Consider the following 10,821-nt stretch of genomic DNA (forward strand, 5'->3'; position numbering starts at 1 on the left):
ACAAGCTTGTTTCTAATGCAATTGATGTTACTCTCTTCACATGAATTCCATCGCTTGGATGTACATCTGGGATTGCCAAATCCCTTAATAGAGATCTATCTAAAATTAGAGCATGGTGCAAATTACGGGGTATGAAGTTGAATCCAAACAAAATTAAAAGTATGACTGTAAGTAGGTCCTGGATATTGGCTCCTCTACATCCGGTTCTAAGCATTGATAAGGTTTCTTGAAGCCATTATGACTCTTTAAAAATTTTAGGTGTGATTCTCGTCAATAAACTGATTTTGAAAAACATATCTTCTTTAATCGCCCAAAAAAAAAAAATAAAAAAAAATAAATGGTTCATTGAGAAAGTCTTTTAGGATATTCAGTGATCAACCTATTCTGAAGAAGGGTTTTAATTCTTCCATTCTACATGGTTTTGAGTTTTGTTCTCCTGTCTGGTCTTCAGCTCCTGATTCTCATCTTAATTGTTGGACAGAAACTTAGGTTCTCTTATATTTCTTATCTCTGATCTTGATAATACTTTTCTGGCGCCATCGACTTATTAGTTTGTTGTAAATTTTACATAAGATTCATAATATTCATGGCCATTCCCTATATTTATATCTTTCCGGACCATTCCATTCTGTCCGTGATACTAAGCAGGCAGTTAGCCTTTTCTATCATAAGGCTCAATACTACACCTTATTTTAAAAGTTTTATTCCAGCTATGATCAAGTTGTGGAATGATCTTTCCAATGGGGAAGTTGAATCGGTAGCAAATAATTTTAGGTTGAACAGGTTGACACGTCTTTTTATAGTTTTTATTTTCAATGTCTGTTTCATATTATTATTGTTTATAGAATATTTCATCTCACTTGTTCCTTAATCTCATATCGTTTATTTATTTCATTATTTGCTTACCTCATTGGTCGATTTTTCTCTGCTGAGGCCCTTGGGCTTTCAACATCCTGCTTTTTAATCTAGTGTGGTAGCTTAGCTAATAATAATAATAATAATAATAATAATAATAATAATAATAATAATAATAATAATAATAGTAATAATAATAATAATTATAATAATAATAATAATAATAATAATAATAATAATAATAATAATAATAATAATAAAAATGAGCGGTGAATAGTGGAATGGAAGAGTGATCGCAAAAATTTAAGAGAAAAAGAGTGCTTTTGAAGAATGGCTGCAGAGTAATAGTGTAGAGAAGTATGAAAGATATAGAGAGAAACATGTGGTAGTGAAGCACAAGGTAACAGGAATATTTTGAAAATTTACTGAATGTTGAGGATAATAGGGAGGCAGATATAATTGCTGGTGCAGGCGTTGAGGTGCCTGTGATGTGAGATTAAATTGGGAGAGATTACAATAGAGGAAGTAAGGAGAGCACTAGATGAAACAAGAGTAGGAAAAGCATCTGGTATGGATGGTGTGAAAACTGAGATATTAAATGGTGGTCTTAGAAGCGGTAGGGGATGTATGAATCAGATTATCACAGTTAGACAGATATACGAGAAATATTTAGCAAAAGGTAAGGAGGTGTATGTTGCGTTTAACGGATCTGGAGAAAGTGTATGATAGAGTTGATGGGGAAGCGATTTGGAATAAGATGAGGTTATACGGAATTAGTGAAAGCTTGTTGCAAGCAGTGAAAAATTTCTATAATAGTATTGAATCCTGTGTTAGGATAGGAAATGAAGTGGGCGATTGGTTTCCAGTGAGAGTGGGGCTGAGACAGGGATGTGTGATGTCGCCATGGTTGTATGCTTATGGAGTGGTGAGGGAGGTGAAGGCTCTCATGCATGGACGAGGATTGAAACTGACAACCGAGAATGATCATGAATGGGAGGTAAATCAGTTGTATTTGTCAGATGATACTGTACTGGTCGTAGACTCGGAAGAGAAGCTTGGCCAAATAGTGACAGAAATTAGAAGGGTATGTGAGAGAAGGAAGTTGAGAGTTAATGTGGGTAAGAGTAACGTCATGGTATGTACGAAAAGGGAAGGTGGTGTTAGATTGAATGTCATGTTGTATGGAGAGTTACTTGAGGAGGTAGCTAAGTTTAAGTATTTTGGGTCTGTTGTTGCAGCAAATAGTGGAGTGGAAGCAGATATACATCAAAGGGTGAATGAAGAATGCAAAGTGTTGGGGGCGGTGAAGGGAGTGGTAAAAAATAGAGTTAGGCATGAATGTAAAGAGAGATCTGTATGAGAAAGTGATTGTACCAACTGTGATGTATGGATCATTTGTAAGGAATGAAAGTAATGGAGAGACAGAAATTGAATGCATTTGAGATGGAGTGTCTGAGGAGTATGGCTGGTGTATCTCAAGTTTATAGGGTTAGGAATAAAGTAGTGGAAGTGAGAACCTGTGTAAGAAAAGATTTAGCAGCTAGAGTAGATATGAATGTGTTAAGGTGGTTTGGCCACATTGAGAGAATTGAAAAGGCTGTCTGCTAAAGAATGTGATGAATGCAAGAGTTGATGGGAGAAGTACAAGAGGAAGGCCAAGGTTTGGGTGGATGGATGGAGTGAAGAAAGCTCTTGGTGATGGGAAAATAGATGCGAGAGAGGCTAGAAAGTGTGCTAGAAATAGCAATGAATGGCGAGCGATTGTGACACAGTTCCAGTAGGCCCTGCTTCGCCTTCTGGTCAATTTGGATGACAACGGAGATAGCAGCAGTGGGGGATTCAGCCTTATGAAGCTTCATCTGTGGTTAAAAAACGGGGTAGAGTGAGACGTGGCTCCCTAGCAGTATAGGCCGAACTCTGTTGAGTCCCGGATCAGGTTGGGAGGAGCGTAAGGAGGAAAGGTCCACTTTTAATAATTTTTTTTTTTTTGTCGGCCACCCCCAAAAATTAGGGGAAGTTTCTTGTTATATAGATAGACTACTACTAAAACTACTACTACTACTACTACTACTACTACTACTACTATTAATAATAATAATAATAATAATAATAATAATAATAACAAGAACAACAATATCAATAATGATAATAATAGTAATTGTGAAAATAATAATGCAAATAATAATAATAATAATAATAATAATAATAATAATAATAATAATCATCATCATCATCATCACCATATCCTCCTCCTACGCCTATTGACGCAGAGGGCCTAGTTTAGATTTTAACAGTCGTCTGTATCTTCAGCTTTTATGGTAATACTTCTCCATTCGACATCTTTACATCGCGGTTCATAGTCCTTAGCAATGTAGTAGGCCTGGGTCTTCCAAGTGTTTTAATACCCTGTGGAGCCCAGCTCAACGTTTGGTGAAGTAATCTTTCCAGGAGAGTACGAAGAGTAAGCCCAAACCATCTCAATCTATCCCTCATCATCATCTCATCCAAATATGACACTCGAGTAATCCGTCTTATAGCTCCCTTTTTTAATCCTGTCCTGCAAGTTAACTCTTAATATCCCTCTGAGGGCTTTGTTCTCAAATCTGCTATATCAATTGGAGATTGTTTCATTGTCATACCATGATTCATGTCCATAGAACAACACCGATCTCACTAAACTGACATATTGTCTGATTTTTATATATAGTTTCAGGTGATTCAATTTCAAACATTTACTTAACCTAGCCATATCTGATTTGCTTTTTTTTTCAATATTTCACTAAACTCTGATTATAAAGACCCTGTGTTGGAGTTCATATTTCCTCAAAACTTGAGTGATTCTACGTCATTAATTCTTTCTCCGTTCTCATCATCTTGGTCTTTCTTCAATTAATAATAATAATAATAATAATAATAATAATAATTATAATAATAATAATAATAATAATAATAATAATAATAATAATAATAATAATAATAATAATAATAATAATATTGATAGTAATAACAACAACAATAATAATATTAATATTAATAATAGTAATTATAAAAATACTACTACTACTACTACTCCTAATAATAATAATAATAATAATAATAATAATAATAATAATAATAATGATGATAATAAAACTACAATAATAATACTAATAATAATAATAATAATAATAATAATAATAATAATAATAATAATAATAATAATAAATGCTTCATAATAGCAGTATTATTACTCAACTCAAAGTATTCCAAATATTTAGCAATCATCACTAGCTGCAGAATTTAAGGACATGCTAGAGCAGTTCGGAGGTCAAATTGAATATCAGTTCATACAAATGCCAAAATATGCTACAATTCTTAAGGTGGCAAGGGTGCCCAATGTGAACGATGTAGTTAGATTACCTAGATGGAGATGAATAAGGCATATTTCAAGATGTGAAGGTGTATCTAAATGGAAGCTGCTGGGCAGGAGAGGACGTGGTAGACCAAGAAAAGGGAGGTTTGAAAGAGGTATAAGCCGTGAACTCATTGAAGCCCTACATATCCCATATGTCCCAGAGTACTATGAAAGTAAGTGATGCTTTTACTGTAGCGTATGAATTTTTAAATATATATCACTGTAACAGTTGTCTGAAAGAATTGTCATTGATTTTCATCTTTCTTTGTGGCCAAGTGGTAAGTCACTCTTCATACAAGTTTCCTGGACCAGAGTTCGCTCCCGGCTGGACAGAAGCTGTTGTCTTTGTGTGATTTCGCCTGAAATATATATCACTGTAACAGTTGTCTGAAAGAATTGTCATTGCTTTTCATCTTTCTTTGTGGCCAAGTGGTAAGTCACTCTTCATACAAGTTTCCTGGACCAGAGTTCGCTCCCGGCCGGACAGAAGCTGTTGTCTTTGTGTGATTTCGCCTGGGGCTCTGATCCTGAGGTCTTTAAGAGAATCCAGACATTAATGTATAAGAAAATATATGGCTTATTTGAATATGAAAAACACGTGTAAATGTGTAAAACTTATCATTAATCGAATGCAGTCACAAACATACCATTTAGCTACGATAGTGAAGATGGGTTGAACTCAATTCTAAGTTATAAAAAAAAAAAAAAACTGAATACGACAGGTATAAGTACAGAAGAATCGTCATTGACTTTTATCTTTTTTCGTGGCCAAGTGGTAAGTCACTGTTCTTACAAGGTTCTTGGACCAAAGTTCGACTCCCGGCTGGTCAGAAACTGTCGTCTTTTTATGATTTCACATGGGGCTTTGATCCCGAGGTCGTTAAGAGAATCCAGACATTAAAGTATAAAAAAGAGATACGCATTTGTAAATACAATTTTGGTTATCTTTTGAGTATTCCTGTCCCTTAAATATCAAAAGGTTATAGAGCTTCAACCTTGCATATACGTTTTGATTATCTCGTAATCAAGTATACCACTCAAATTCCAATAAAAAAAAAACTAGTTTTAATCCTTGTAGATCTGTTTAACTAGTTACATCTCATGCTGACTTTAAATACACACACACACACACACACACACACATATATATATATATATATATATATATATATATATATATATATATATATATATATATATATATATATATATATATATATATATATATATATATATATATATATATATATATATATAAATATATATATATATATATATATATATATATATATATATATATATATATATATATATATATATATATATATATATATATATATATATATATATTATATATATATATATATATATATATATATATATATATATATATATATATATATATATATATACGTATATATATACTATATATATATATATATATATATATATATATATATATATATATATATATATATATATGTATATATATATATTACTCATTATCCACTGATATGAAAAACTATTTCTTTAAAAAAAAGGAAATATCAATCTCCTCTATTAGGCAGATAATTATATCATTTCATAGTTATATACTGTCCACAGTTACCAATGAACCTAACCAAAAAGAATATCTTTGGAAGTCATATATAATCCAATGACACCGTGTCTGACATCATGTTCAGTCCAAAATTCTGTTTAGACTGTAATTCAGGATGGTAAGCAGTAAGCTGGTGTAATCTCTCAGTTCCCATAACCTTTTTCCGCACTTTCTTATTGGATCTGACCTTAGACAATTTTATGAAACGGCGAACAAATCACAGTGAAATTTAAATTTTGAATGAACATTTTGAACTTGATCCTAGATTTTCTTATAGTTCTTTATTATTTCTATACTTTTTTTTCCATTTCCTAATCTTCATTTTAACCCCACAAATCACTTCCATTAATATTTTTCGATTACCATATCATCAGGAATAAATGCAATAACTATAAGTTATTTTCTTGAGTATTTTATTTTCGTTTTTTATTAAATTGTTCATAAATTAGGTAAAAAGAATGTTCATTCACAATGCATTTAAGGCTTGCCAATTTACTGTATTGCGATCAAATTGCAATATATGGCCATTCCCTATGTTGTTTGATCCTTATCAATGGATTCCGCACAATATAGCCGAATTTCAAGAGAAAAATTAAATTTTACCTCATATTGCCGGTCTGTAATTTATGTAACTTATGCTATTAACCATAACTTTGTCATTGATGGTCTCATATTCAACCTTCAACGAGAACGACTAAGTTCCCAATCATACCAAAAGTTACATAGCAGATACTTAATGTAATTAGTCCATTACAAATATATATGTTTCTGAAAATCATCATCAAGTTCCGTGGAAATGTGTTTTATGCCCAACCAAACCAGCCAAATTATTATATTTTTCCATTTTAGGTCATTACATGAAAGAGGACATAACTAATTTAATGCTAATGACACAGTTATTGACACCACCTTCAATAAAATGTCACCAATATCCCATGCCAGGAATTTTGCCCTTACCTCAGAGAGGAATTTAGAATTTTTCGACTATGAATATGTTGGCTTTTGCCTCGAATTATGGAATGGCATTAGCAAAAGATATATGATAACTGAGACATTTGATCGAAACATTCGTGTTATCATCCCAAACTTTTAAATAATAGATTCGAAGATTTCATAATAGTAAAACTCACTCTACATTATCCAAAATGTTACAAGAATGCTAAATTCCTACGTCCTCGGAGAAATATATCATTAGACTAATTCACAAAAAGGGAAGCACAAAAGACTATTGAAATTATGGTGTAATAAGCTTACTCCCGGTAATATGAAATATTTGTAAAGTTCATATTGGGCCGAATAAAAAGACAGCTAGGCTTTAATCAACTAGAGAACAGAGAGGATTTAGTAGTGTGTATTCAACTATTGAGTATAACCTTGTAATTAATCAACAAATAGAAAAATCAACAGATTATAAGAAAACACTATATATGACACTAGTAGACTATGAGAAATCTTTAGATTTTGTATTCGGCGTCAATGACCTTAGATGTCAGGATGCCAGAGAACTTAAAATCATTCATTCATTAGATTTTGTAAGAAAATCAGCCGTAAGGAAAGTCCTTCAGAGACTAAGAATACAAGAATCTTATATTGGAAATCTAGAAGATATCTGTACGGAAGTAGAGCAATCCTAAAACTACACAGAGATAGTGAGAATGCTCCAATTAAGAAAGGAGTTGGACAAGGAAGCCACATCTATCTAAAATTGTTCACAGCATGTCTAGAAGTTTTTCAGAATTTAAAAATAGAAAATGTTGGACTTAATAGTAATGGGAATATCTTAAAAAAATTGAGTTTTGTGAAAAAAAAAAAACATGATAGATCTGAAAAGAGAATGCTGAAATTTGGGTCTGAGAATGAATATGAGTAAAACCAAGATAATGTTCAATGAAAAGTGCAGAGACAACAATTAAAGGTTAGGGAAGAACCTCTAGAGTCTAGAAATTGTTAATGATATACGTATTTAGGGCAGGCAATAAGTATTTTCTCAAGAACACCAGACTGAAATGGAAAAAAGGGATGGAGAGATTGTGGTAAACTAAATGAGATGATGAAAAGTAAAATTACACTTTCTTTCTAAAGAGAATAATTTAATCGAATGGTCCTTGCAGTATTAACTTATGTATCAGAAACTTGGAGCCTTACCAAAGCCTGGGAAAATATGGTATTTACAATTCAAAGAGCTATGGAAAGAATAATGATAGGAACATAACTGAGAGAAAAAAAGAAAAACGTGGATGTGAGAGCAAACTAAAGTGTAGGATTGTCTAACAACGTGTAAAAAAAAGAATTGGACATGGACCACACATGCAATGTGAATGACAGGTAGTAGATGAACATTAAGTATAACAGAATAAGTACTAGAGATTACAGAAAAAAATAGCAGCAGAAGGAAGGAAAGACTATGGATAGAAAAACTAATAAACTGTCAGGATTAGTACTGTTGCAGAATGACCATAACCAGATGCAAGTGGAAGGACATGTCTGAGGCATTTGTTCAGCAGTGGACTAGTAACGGCTGATGACACACACATATACATACATATACCAAGGCCCCTCCCCAATTTTGGGTGGTATATATATATATATATATATATATATATATATATATATATATATATATATATATATATATATATATATATATATATATATATATATATATATATATATATATATATATATATATATATATATATATATATATATATATATATACATAAAATTATTATTATAAATAATTGGTGAATCGTCTTTAAATTTCATTTAAGAAATGGATCAGGATACTTATTTATAGTAGAACTTTTCACTCCTAAAATTGTATGAAAATTCCACAATAAAATGTTCACTAAGCTCTTAGGTAATGATACACAAAATAGTAGAACTGATATGTTGAAAGAGAAATAAGTGAGCTTTCAAAATTTATAAATACATCGAATATTATTATTATTATTATTATTATTATTATTATTATTATTATTATTATTATTATTATTATCACAGTTTTTCGACTGGTTTATAGTGTAGGGTCCCGGGTTGCCTCCTGCCTCCTTAGGAGTCCATCACTTCTCTTATTATGTGTACCGTTCCTCGGACCACACTCTTCTGCATGAGTCTTGGAGCTACTTCATCGTCTTATTTTTCTAGATTTCTTTTCAGGGATCTTGGGATCGTGCCTAGTGTTCCTATGATTATGGCAGGGGCTCTCAACCTTTTTAATCATATATACCCCTTGAAGTCTTTCAATGTTAGTCACGTACCCCTTACCCTTAATGTAACATCAGAAACGATGAAAATAAAGGCATAGTTAATTGGCTTACTTTAATAAGCTTAAATTGTGACAGATACAAGTATAGGCAATTCAGTTACATGGTTGGGCCTGTTTATTTACTACCAACAAGCCAATCCTTGGCAGTCTTTGGAAGAGCCATTCTTATGTCGTGTTTGACTGCAAGACGTGAATTTAAGTTGTTTCTAATCAAGCAAAATTTTGAAAATCCATGCTCAGAGCGGCAGATGGATGGAAACATCAGGAGGTTTCGTACCCAATTCTTTACTAGTAGGATAAGAACATGCTATTATTGTCCAGAATCTGGTCAATGACAAACTATCAAAAGAATCTTTTGCAGCTGAGCCATTGACAAAGTCGATTAATTCTTTTTACAATTCATCTAGAAGGGATGTAGGGTTCACCTTTAATTTATTTCGAATGAGCTGGCAATCTTAAATTTGTGATATCAGGAAAAATAATTTTCTAACTCTTGACTGAGAGAAACAAAGTGCTTATGGATGGGACCACTAAACTCATTCACATCACCTTTACACAGAACTGACAAACTATTGCTCATATTATCAAAAGCATCATACCGACCCGCTGTGACTTTTTCTTGCCAAAGTTTGAGTTTTATTTGAAAAGCTCGTAGCTTTCACCCTATCTTGGAAGCTAGACCAACAGCTTAGCATTGCAGAGGAACCATCTGTTGTACATCCCATCATGTTTGCCCAAGAAAGCCCAACTGTAGTTCAAGACAGCTTTCTTTCAAGTGACATTTCCATGTTGACATTGTAACTTTAACGTCCGCTTCTAGAGGAGATCACATTTAGCCTATCAGATAAAGGCCGCTTCTAAAACCGGGTTTGCAATTACAACCTGATTATTTTCAGAAACTTGTCACGTATCACCAAATTTCCTCTATTGTACCCCTTGAGGTATACGTACCCCAGGTTGAAAACCCCTGGATTATGGGTACGATTTCCACCGGCATATCCTACATCCTTCTTATTTTTATTTTCAGGTTTTGATACTAATCCATTTTTCCCTCTCTTTCTTACAACTCTGGAGCCCCATGGTATTGCAACACTAATGAGTGATACTTTCTTCTTGATTTTGTCAACCAACGTCACGTCTGGTCTATTTGAGCGTATCACCCTATTTGTTCTGATAAAGTTTCAGAGGATCTTTGCCTGTTCGTTTTCTATTCGTTCTTAGTATTATTATTATTATTATTATTATTATTATTATTATTATTATTATTATTATTATTATTATTATTTTATTGATGAAAACATGGATATTATCCTTACTTTAAAAATATAGTTTTCTTGGTAGATAAGCTCCCTACATAACTACGTATATTACAAAGAAAAAACTCAAGATGAATAAAAAAATAAATTATTCGGGAAATACTAAGTTCTTAGTAACACGTATTCTATTTATGAAATATTAAGGGAATTCCTTTGATTTCAAGAATTGTCTCTCTTTACTCTAAATCAAGACTATATATATATATATATATATATATATATATATATATATATATATATATATATATATATATATATATATGCATATATATTACTTATCAGTCACAAAACTGCACGTGACAGATATTAACGTGTAAAATCCACAGGAAACAGGAAAGGAAAAGACCAGGTACCAAGCGCTTTCGTGTATTATGTACACTTCTTCAGG

Source organism: Palaemon carinicauda, chromosome 23, assembly GCF_036898095.1.
Source record: "Palaemon carinicauda isolate YSFRI2023 chromosome 23, ASM3689809v2, whole genome shotgun sequence".
Classification (NCBI taxonomy): Eukaryota; Metazoa; Arthropoda; class Malacostraca; order Decapoda; family Palaemonidae; genus Palaemon; species Palaemon carinicauda.